We start from the raw sequence: 11,082 nt of genomic DNA on the forward strand, positions 1-11,082 counted from the left end.
TTCGTTCAACGGTTCCTACAGTCTGGAGATGGTGTGCGGTAGAAGTTATGTTTTTTATATTTAAATGTGTACATAACTCTATAATTATCCAATTTTTGTATTCTGTTCCCACGTCCGTTATGAGCGTCTTCATTAGACTGTACTTCAGAATAAAATCTTCTAGCTTTTGCTACAGTAGTGGATCGATCGTATCCACAATTACCCTGTCAAAGGCTATTTGTGGAGTTTCAGTAATAGTCAAGCCTTTTTGTATGTTTAGTTGTTTTTGATATCTGGCATTTTGGGCATTTTCTTATATAACTAGTTGTATCTCATGTAATATTTTTCCAATAATAATGCCTTTTTGTTTTTACTTATGTTCTAGCTCTAGATCGTCATGAAATGTAAACGGTAATGCTTCTTCCTCTTTATCATTATTTAATAATAGGGTCACCGGCTTGAGTAGAGCTACTCTTAGAGATTGTAATATTTTATTGCCCATAATTTTTAAAGAGAAGAACTTGATGCATAAGCAACTGGGCGCTGTAGTTCATTTTTGTTTTGAGTTAGGAATGCAAACATTAGTTAAATTTAGCATATGACAATTAGGTCTTTCATTTAAAAAAATGCTTGTGAAGGTTCTAATCCAAAGAGAAAGCTATAGTCACCATTGCTTGTTGAAAAGAAAGTTATATCTCGTAAACTTTTTTCGAGCTCAATTTGATGACAGTTGGTTTAATATAGGTGTTTCACGGTCTTTGATGTCTCCTGTAACTACATCGTAGATTGAAAGTGATTCATATTTTATGCGATTGATTTATCTTATAATTGCAATTTGAACTCTTGCTATTGTATTTGTTATATAAATACCATTTTGAATTTCTTGATTCCGAATCAATACATTGTCTTCTGCAGAATTTATTTTATTTTTTTGGACAACTTGGGGTCTTGCTGGCAGGATTATGGAGTTGTTGCTAGAACTGTGGACCTTAAATCGGATATTTTGTGCTATTTGGTGTAATTATAAGCCAGTATTGATGGCTTGAAATTTAATTGGTAGTTGTATTTTTTTATAAAATCGATTCCCAGTATTCCATCACAAGGAATAGCGAATTTGACATTTACTATATGAAAATCTTGTGGTATTTTATATATATATATATTATATTTTATAACCTGGTGGTTATTTCCTCTATAACTTCCTTTATTGTTTTCTCTATAATTAATGTCATTATCGTTCTATGCGTTGTATATACTTGCTATTATATAATCATTGTTATCGTTTGTTATCGTTGTTTCGATTATAATTATTATTATAATTATTATTATTATTATTATTATTATTATTATTATTATTATTATTATTATTATTATTATTATTATTATTATTATTATTATTATTATTATTATTATTATTATTATTATTATTATTATTATTATTATTATTATTATTATTATTATTATTATTATTATTATTATTATTATTATTATTATTATTATTATTATTATATAAATAACCGCGAGCATTGCGTCTACCGCGATAATTATTTCTCAAATTGTTACCGCGATAGTTGTTGCCTGTCTGTGTGTGCAATATTGAGTTGGCGTTGCCTGTTATTTCAGTTCTACTTTGTATGTACTTCGTCACGGCTTGAGATCAGTCATTCAGTATCAGTCATTCGGTCGAGAGCATTCAGATCAGTCATCCAGTGGAGAGCATTCAGTCGAGAGCAGTCGAGATCAGTCAGTCAAGAGCGAGCAGTCAGTCGAGCGCAAGGAGTCGTCGGAAGCAGCGCCGTGGGAGCCTACGAGGAGCAAGATCGTCACGTCGAGACGTTCGGGATTGGGATTACTAGGAATCTCCGAACTGAGACACAGGTGGCTGAGGTCTAAGGAGGCGCCACACGGCTAAGTTCTGTTCTGTCCTGCCGACGAAGTCCTGGCGGTACGCCTGGAGGGTCTACTAGACTGAGAATTGAAGTCGAGAGTAGCAAGCCAGAAGGGAGAGAATTCCCGGAGCGGCGTAACAGAACCCTGAGAGTCACGAGCCAGAAGGGAGAGAAATCCCGGATCGGCGTATACCCTCGAGCCCAGCACAGAAGTCAAGACCTACAGCCACCTCTCAGGAGTAGTTCGCAGGATATCGCCACCAGCAAGCAGGACACCATACCGCAACGGCCACGCAAGGAGGATCGAGCTCGCAGGAACGGCACGGACAGTACGCGGAAGGGTGAGGCTAGGGTGCAACGTTCGCTTACACGAGGCACAGAAGCGAAGTGAAAAGCGAGGCAGCTTCCTGGCGTTCTGCCTTGACTGGCCGCACGATCTGAGCGGAAGCCCGTGGGACCATCCGGGACAGAGCAAGGGGCAGGCGGTCGGGTATCGAGAGGAGTGATCCTGGAGAGCTCGTCAGTCTGTTCACCCTAGTCTGAGAACGGTGACGCTTCCCTAAGCCCGCACGGCTGACCCCATAGCGAGTCTGAATCGTGGCCTAGCAGTCACCGAGCCAGCCACGTCAGGAGCAATCAGCGGTCAAGGATCTTTGAGGATCGACAAGACAGCCAGCCACGTCAGGAGCAATCAGCGGTCAAGGATCTTCGAGGAGCGACAAGACAACCCACACCGTCGGAGACAGCGAGACGAGCAAGTTATAAAGCCGACTGCAGTTATACCCGCAATAAACCCACTCCGAACCCGAGAATTCTGTGCTTTTTCACTGAACTACTGGGCGGTCACGTTTATATAAATTTGGTGGGACGAACACACACAATCTACTGAGCTAGCCGCACAAATACCGTTGCGAGCAGAAACCAAAGAAATCAGTTCGTTACAATGCCCTTTGGCCAGCTGAATCTGCCATTATGTATAAAAAATCGACCCTAACATATAGATTTCAAAAAGTCGGTCAGAGAAATAATGAAATATTTTTTCTATTATCACTGAAGCTAGCAACAATTCCTAAAAGTTTAACATGGTGTTACCGAACTACAATATGAGTAACGGCTATACAACGAAATGTGCGGCAAAATGTTTGGTGCGGACTTACGTTGTGCAATGATCATGTCCGAGCGCAAAAGCTTTTTTTTTTTCTGCCTAAAACTGTATGCTGCTGTCGACGTCAAGAGAGAATTAGGAGCAGCGTAAAAGATTTCCGACGAAAGTAGTTCGGCAAAAAAGAGAGGCAGATCTTCGGATATTACCCTCTCTTTCTGTGTCTTATAATTTGCCTGCTCCCTCAGAGAGGAACCTTCGGCCGGTCCTTTTTTTTGCGTATCTCCGTTATGTTCAGAAAGAAACCAAAAGAAGAAGAAGAAGACCTGGTGCATTATGTTTGAGTTATGAAAAGAGAAACAGCGGCTGTTTCAATTGTGCGCTGCGACTCATTAATTTATTAATAAAAATCAAGTCAGGTAAGTGTTTCTTTAAGTTGAAGATGTTGTGCGTCGATCCACGTTTAAAGAAAGTCCCTTTTTCAGACGTTTTTTATAGATTCTATAACATAAACCAGAAGGTTCTGGTTTCGTTATCCGAAAGCGGCGTGATGAAAACCCTCGACGCGTTTTACACAGCTTGAAAAGGTAAATTTACAAGTAAACAAGTAAAACACACATTATTATTTTTTCATGAGCGTTGGTCAGGGATTTTGAGGACCCGGACAAATGTTTAAGAAAAGCTAAGAAAAACATTAAAAACAAAATATCTAAAAAAAAACATAGGGTTAAATGACACAATTTAAATAAAATTACAGTGAAAAGTAAATTAATATGTATGTATTTTAAATTCAATATTTGGAAAGGTGAAAGCTCCATGGAAAAATCGGGAATTTTCGATGGGACTTCCCTGGGACGTGTGCCTTGCAGGGAACAGGCCATACAATAAATAAGTATAAGGAACAGGGGAAATCGGAGGGCACTTCCAAAAAAAAATCCTGTGTATTTTCCCCTCGGAAAAAAGGACATCCCATACAATTTTCCTATAGGGCGTCCCGGGGAATTCCCCCGTGCGCATGCACGCTGGCTTTTTTTTAGCAGTTAAATAAAATGAATAAGCATGGTGTTTATGGTGTTTTAAACAATCCATGGTGTTCAGACCATGTTTCAATTGATTGCTTCAAAAAAAACCGATGTAATGCATCATCAATTTTTATATAATAGTCAATCGATGTTTTGGTTGGTTGTTTCTGTAACGTAAAAGGAGGAATAAGCTAAATATTTTTCGTTAGTAAGTAAGTTAATATCTGGGGATCTTTAAACAGTAATGTTTAAATCTATTTATTGAACATTTTGATTTTTTATGGATAAAATAAAATAAAAAATCAAACAAAAATGTTATATAAAAAAAACCGTAAAAATTATAGCTAACAAAAAATGAAGCCACCAACACACGTAGAGCGCCATAGCCCACTTATGAACTACATGAGCAATCGTCTTTTAGTTAGATTCTTTTTCGTCAACATAATTCAATAATCGACAATTGTGAGTCTTGCTTGCAAAAATTACGCCGCTTGTGTACATTTTCTTACTCCTCTTTACGCATCTTGGCATTCTATGGTTTTGATTAGTTCTTATAACTGCAAGGGTATATCAACATCGACTTGCCGAAATTAACTTCCTATCATGTTTTTATTTTTAATTTCAATTCCTTCGCTCGAATCGATATCTTCATTTTCCGTTAGGCCTGTTTCTTGATTGTCAAAGGCGTATTTAAAATTGTCGGTATAAATATATTCAAATTATCTTTCAAAGGAAAGATATTATTTTGTTCGTAACTTGATTAACAATTTAGATAATTTGACCATTTTTCTGTATTTATTGCAATTCGATTTTCATGTACTAAAGTTTTTGCATTATTGAAAGAATCAACGAGAATCTTTCCATGTTATTTAATATTGTCTTTATGTATTGGCCTATTTTGGCTTATACATTCGTAAGAATTATATATGTGGACGTTGATGCACATCGGACAGTACAAACAAGTGGCCCAACTACACCAAGCACGTGCTTGTTACGCGCGGGGCCCTTTTATCAATTTGGTCAAAAAATCCGAGTTCGCGAGGAAGATACACACAAAAAACAAAGAGTGACAGAACACAAATGAAAATAAAAGGCACAATTAAGAATTAAGCAAATGAGTTAAAATATTAGTTTTTAATACCGGAAGAGATGTTGAAATGCTAATTAAATGACAAAGTTTATTATAGTTATTACATAGAACGTGAAAGGTCTCGTGCAGACAAAAATTTAATGTACATCGTGGCAAACTTAGAGGATATTAATTTCGTGTTAGTCTAACAGGAATATTGAATGTTAGGCGGCTTAAAAGATCTGCAGAATCAATGTCATCTCTTATAAGATTTTGTTTGAAAATTACAGTTGATGTGCACTTGATATTGTGGACTCCAAACCGACGAACAATATTCCAAAATAGGACGGACAAGGGAGGTAAATAATAATTTGGTCGTATAAGGGTCATCAAATTCTTTTGACCAACGCTTTATAAACCCAAGAACCCTCATGACTTTGTTAACAGTGGACATAATGTGGCAGTCAAATTAAAGTTTAGGGTTCAGAAGAACACTTAACTGAATATGTACGGTCAAGTGGTGTATTTCTAAGAAAGTAACTGATAAACGTAGGAGTTCCCCTATAAAAAGTAATAACGTTGCATTTAAGGCAGTTCAAATTTAAAAGGTTGTACTCACACCATCCATGAAAACAATCAATATCCGACTGTAAGTTAAATCCCGACGCTATATCATTATATAAACAAAGATAAACAAAGCTTAACAACATCAGCATACATTATTACACGAGAATGTGTTATGATTGAGGGAATATCGTTAATAAACAAAGTAAACAGCAAAGGGCCCAAATGACTACCCTGAGGCACTCCAGATGTCACGTAGATCAATTTTGAAACAGCATTCTTGAATATAACCCTCTGAGTCCTACCATTCAAGTAACTTGAAATCCAAGATAATAGATTACCAGAAAACCCAAGCTGATCTAATTTAAATAAAAGAAGTCAGTGGTTTACGGAGTCAAAGGCCTTACTAAAATCTGTATATACAATGTCAGTCTGGATTTTTTCCTAAACCCATTTATTACAATAGATGACAATTCAAGAAGGTTGGTGGTGGTCGATCTTCGCTTAACAAAACCAGGCTGACACGGTGATACAAGCGAAGAACATAAATGTTGCAAATGCGAAGTGATAATACCTTCAAATGCTTTTGAAATTGCCGACAATTTAGAAATACCTCTATAATTTTGGGCATCTGCCTTCGCACCTTTTTTATGGATTGGAATAATAATAAAAGAGTCCTTCCAGATAGAAAGAAAAACTGATGATGAAATAGACAAATTAAAAAGTTTAAGAATCGGTTTACAAATGGTTGACGCACAAAACTTAAGCACACATCCGGAAGTCCATCTGGACCGGGAGAACATGTTGGCATTGTTGTTGCTAAATCTCTGACGAGAGAGCTTTCGGTGATTACAGGGGAGAAAATACAATTTGCCCTATTTAAGGGATTAGGGTAGTTAGAATTTGACCAAGCTGTCGAACTATAAGTAGTTTGGAAAAACTCAGCAAATAACTCAGCAATTTCAGAATCCGTCGATGTGGCAGTCAAATTTTAGTTTACGGTCAAGAAGAACATCTAAATCGTTAACTGAATAAATACGGTCAAGTGGTGTATTTTTAAGAAAGTAACTGATAAACGTAGGAGTACCCCTATAAAAAGTCATAACGTTGCATTTTAGACAGTTCAAATTTAAAATGCTGTACTCACACCATCCATTAAAACAATCAATATCCGACTGTAAGTTAAATCCCGACGCTATATTATTATATGATAATACATCAGCATACATTATTACACGAGAATGTGTTATGATTGAGGGAATATCGTTAATAAACAAAGTAAACAGCAAAGGGCCCAAATGACTACCCTGAGGCACTCCAGATGTCACGTAGATCAATTTTGAAACAGCATTCTTGAATATAACCCTCTGAGTCCTACCATTCAAGTAACTTGAAATCCAAGATAATAGATTACCAGAAAACCGAAGCTGATCTAATTTAAATAAAAGAAGTCAGTGGTTTACGGAGTCAAAGGCCTTACTAAAATCTGTATATACAATGTCAGTCTGCATTTTTTCCTAAACCCATTTATTACAATAGATGACAATTCAAGAAGGTTGGTGGTGGTCGATCTTCGCTTAACAAAACCATTCTGACACGGTGATACAAGCGAAGAACATAAATGTTGCAAATGCGAAGTGATAATACCTTCAAATGCTTTTGAAATTGCCGACAATTTAGAAATACCTCTATAATTTTGGGCATCTGCCTTCGCACCTTTTTTATGGATTGGAATAATAAAAGAGTCCTTCCAGATAGAAAGAAAAACTGATGATGAAATAGACAAATTAAAAAGTTTAAGAATCGGTTTACAAATTGTTGACCCACAAAACTTAAGCACACATCCAGGAAGTCCATCTGGACCGGAAGAACAAGTTGGCGTTGTTGTTGCTAAGTCTCTTACAAGAGCTTTCGGTGATTACAGGGGAAAAATACAATTTGCCCTATTTAAGGGATTAGGGTAGTTCGAATTTGACCAAGCTGTCGAACTATAAGTAGTTTGGAAAAACTCAGCAAATAAATCAGCAATTTCAGAATCCGTCGATGCCTCCATTGAGTTTAAACGTACCGATGAAGGCAATGCCGATGCCTTACGCTTGGCATTAACAAAATTGTAAAACTGTTTCGGATCGTTTGAAAATTCAAATTTACATCGACTTACATACATAGAGTAGCAATGACTGTTGAGAACATTAAAATCTGTTCGAGCCACAACATATTTCGAAAAATCTGCTGGTGTACCCGATTTTTTATACTTTTTATAAGTGTTAGATTTAAGGGTTTTTATGTCTTTGAAGCGCATTGGTAAACCAAGGAGGCCTGTTTAGGTTTGAAAGAAACCCATCAGGTACGCATTCATTAAAAAACGTATTTAAGACTGTATAGAATAGTTCAGTGGCACTTTCAATGTCTGTACAATTGTACAAGTCTGTCCAATTATAATGAGAAATCATATCGTTAAGTTTATTATAGTCACTTTTTCGAAATCATCTCATTTTAGTTGGAGAAACTAAAGGAGAGAGGGTATCAGAGCAGGGGATGCAAATTGTCAGTTCCATAGTAGGATGATATGGGTCTTCAGGTACAACAAGAGCGTCAATTCTACATACTGTGATTTCAGACGGGTCTGAAACAAACACAAGATCTAATTGTCTTCTTAAGGAATTTTTTATAAAGCTTACTTGCTGTAACGATAATTCTAAAAGGCCATCCACAAAATCATGGGCGGATAATGGCATAGCGACAAATGAGTCAGTAGGAGGAGACCAAGAAATATCAGGTAGGTTAAAGTCACCTAAAACAATCAAAAGGTCTCTGTTAGAAAGAAGGGATAAAACAGATTTTATTGCAGACAGATGGTGCTCATAAATTACTAGGTCAGAGCCAGGTGGAATATAAGAACATGTAACAAAAACAGATAACGATTGCAAAGAAACTTTTACACTTAGAAATTCAATTTCATTGGGTATATGAATGAGAATTCTTTCAGATGTTAGGCTAGAGGTAACGGCTATCAGGACACCGCCCCCCTTAGTGAGTGACGATCGTTCTGATAAGTATTAAAGTTATTAGCCAGAACTTCAGAGTCGGATATCCCTGGTTTCAGTTAAGATTCCGTAAAAGCTAAAATATCTTCTGTAAATGCAGAGGAGTCAGAATTAAGCTTGATTAGCTTCATATTTAATCCCCTAAACTTTTAATACGCCAAAATTAAACTTTTCAGTTTTTTGGCACAGTGGAGGGCATGTTATTTGTTCTCGGTTTATTTGGAAAAAATTCTTTAATTACTAAATCATCATTAATCCAAAAGCTTTCAGAAAGTAAAACATTAAATTATTTAAAAAGACGATATCCTACGAGCGTATGAAAATCGAAATTGTTCAACTGCAATATCTTCTGATGGGAATTTTTCACGTATAAATTCCAGAACATCCTCAGATGTGGTATCTGGGGTAAATCTAGAAACAAATAATTGCTTCCTTTGTGGGACAACTGAAAGTTTCTTATGCCCCCCAGCAGCAGTCTAAACCTCACTAGGCTGAAATACAGGTACGGTGCGTAAAGTACCTATAAGTATCTTTGACTTAACCAGTACAGAAGCTTTTAGTCCGGAAACATGGTCTTCACTCGAGCTAGCTGTATCCATACGCACAGTTGGTTCGCTTACCCCTGTGTCGACAGGAACTGCTGCTACCAAGTTCAGATTTGGGTTAGATTCCATGGACCACATAAGACCAGAGTTAAGATCAACAAAATCTTTTACTCTGCCGGTGAATCCTGCACATTTGACGTGCATCATCGAATCGCAGAGCCAGGAAAAAATAAAGGGGTCTTTCGTTGAAGACGCAAGTGTACAGTTTTTCTTGGAACAGACAAGGGCCATTATAAGACAAATAAATGAAAAATGAAATAAAATATCAAAAATACCTCGATAAAATTTGGCACTGGGATCAAATTCAAAAATTACAAAAGCACAAAACAGGCACAAAATGTATCAAAACGTAAGAGAGCACGAGAGAAAAAAATATTCTATCGACTGAGCGTGGCTTGTGCAACACTAAAAACTTTCAGCACGAACAAATACAAAGTAAATCAAGCAAGAGTGAGAGAGAGATAGAGTGAGCTGCAGTAAATAGCACCGAAAAAGTCTACCAGAAAGTCAGCGGGTGCATAGAGAGGATGTTACAGTTATAAAAGGGATGTTACAGTTAAAGAGGGAGATTGAGAGGGAGTAAGAATTTTAGCAAGTTTAGGAGCGTTAGTTACACAAACAAAGCTATGAGATTAAACAAATCTAATAGAAATGCTAAAATAACTATTAACACGTACCCGATTACTGGGAGATATATTTAAAATAACTAGCGCAATTGTTTGCTTAATCTTTGTAAATAAAAACATACAGAACACTCGCCCAAAATCACTGAAAAAGACTAAAACTCGGAGCACAAATGTAAACACAGCTGTTCACAAGCGACGCTAACTATTATGAACCAAAATTAATTTCACGGATATTGGAGAGTTAACTGCTCACATTCCATATTAGAATTTTATACATTTTTTTAAATTTAATTTTAAGCACATTTTTGTGTCTTAACTCTGGGTGTATGTCTATTTCCCAGAATACTTTTCAGTCTCCTTCGGTAGACAGTACTATTGCTTTTTGCGTGCCGCTGCAATGAATAAGCGGGGAAAAAGGTATGTCATATCTATTTATGTACTCGATTTTAAAATCTGAAATTGATAGAAGCTCTGTTTCTAAATAATACCCTTTTCTCAAAATTTGGTTGGTTGGCTATTGTAATTCTAATACTGTGGTAGGCTGTGGTATTAATGTTAAGTTTTTTTTATAAATTTTAATTTATTTTTTTAAAATTGTAATTCTCCCTTTTAATACGTCACTGCATACATGTACCAATTTGGTATTTAATTTTTTTATTTGGAATCATATTTTTATAATAATTGTTTTCACTTTATTTATTTAGATTTTATCCTGATCACTAGCCTGGATTCTATTTATCGCCTTACAACGAAGCCCCCGGGATCCCGAAGAAACATTTCCCCGCGCATGGGGTAATTCACCATGGGACGCCCCATAGGAAACTTGTATGGGATGTCCGTTTTTTCTTAGGGGAAAATGCACAGGAAATTTTTTTTGAAGTCCCCTCGGATTTCCCCTGTTCCTTATACTCAATTGTTGTATGGCCTGTCAATAAAAAGATTTATACAAAATATTGGCAATCATAATGAAAATAATTATTTATAATAATATATTTGTTAAATCGGTATCAATATTTTTTGATACGATTTTATTAATGACATTAGCAGTGGAGTCTACTGTTTTGGTGTCAATTTAACCCATTTTGGGAGTTATTTCTATTCTGTATTTAGATATCGCGTTACTTTTCATTTAATTGATATAAAAATGTTCATTCATTTTATTTTATTTCTTATATATTT

General features: G+C 36.2%; 1 long non-coding RNA gene across 1 annotated transcript; it reads left to right on the forward strand.

Moving 5' to 3' along the window:
- Window positions 1–10,446: 10,446 nt before the first annotated feature.
- LOC127011641 (uncharacterized) lies at window positions 10,447–10,863 on the forward strand. Its single transcript, XR_007764802.1, has 2 exons — window positions 10,447–10,544; window positions 10,608–10,863. It is a non-coding gene; the product is annotated as an uncharacterized LOC127011641 (long non-coding RNA).
- The last annotated feature ends 219 nt before the right edge of the window (window positions 10,864–11,082 follow it).

This window comes from Drosophila biarmipes, unplaced genomic scaffold (genome assembly GCF_025231255.1).
Source record: "Drosophila biarmipes strain raj3 unplaced genomic scaffold, RU_DBia_V1.1 ptg000004l, whole genome shotgun sequence".
Taxonomy (NCBI): Eukaryota; Metazoa; Arthropoda; class Insecta; order Diptera; family Drosophilidae; genus Drosophila; species Drosophila biarmipes.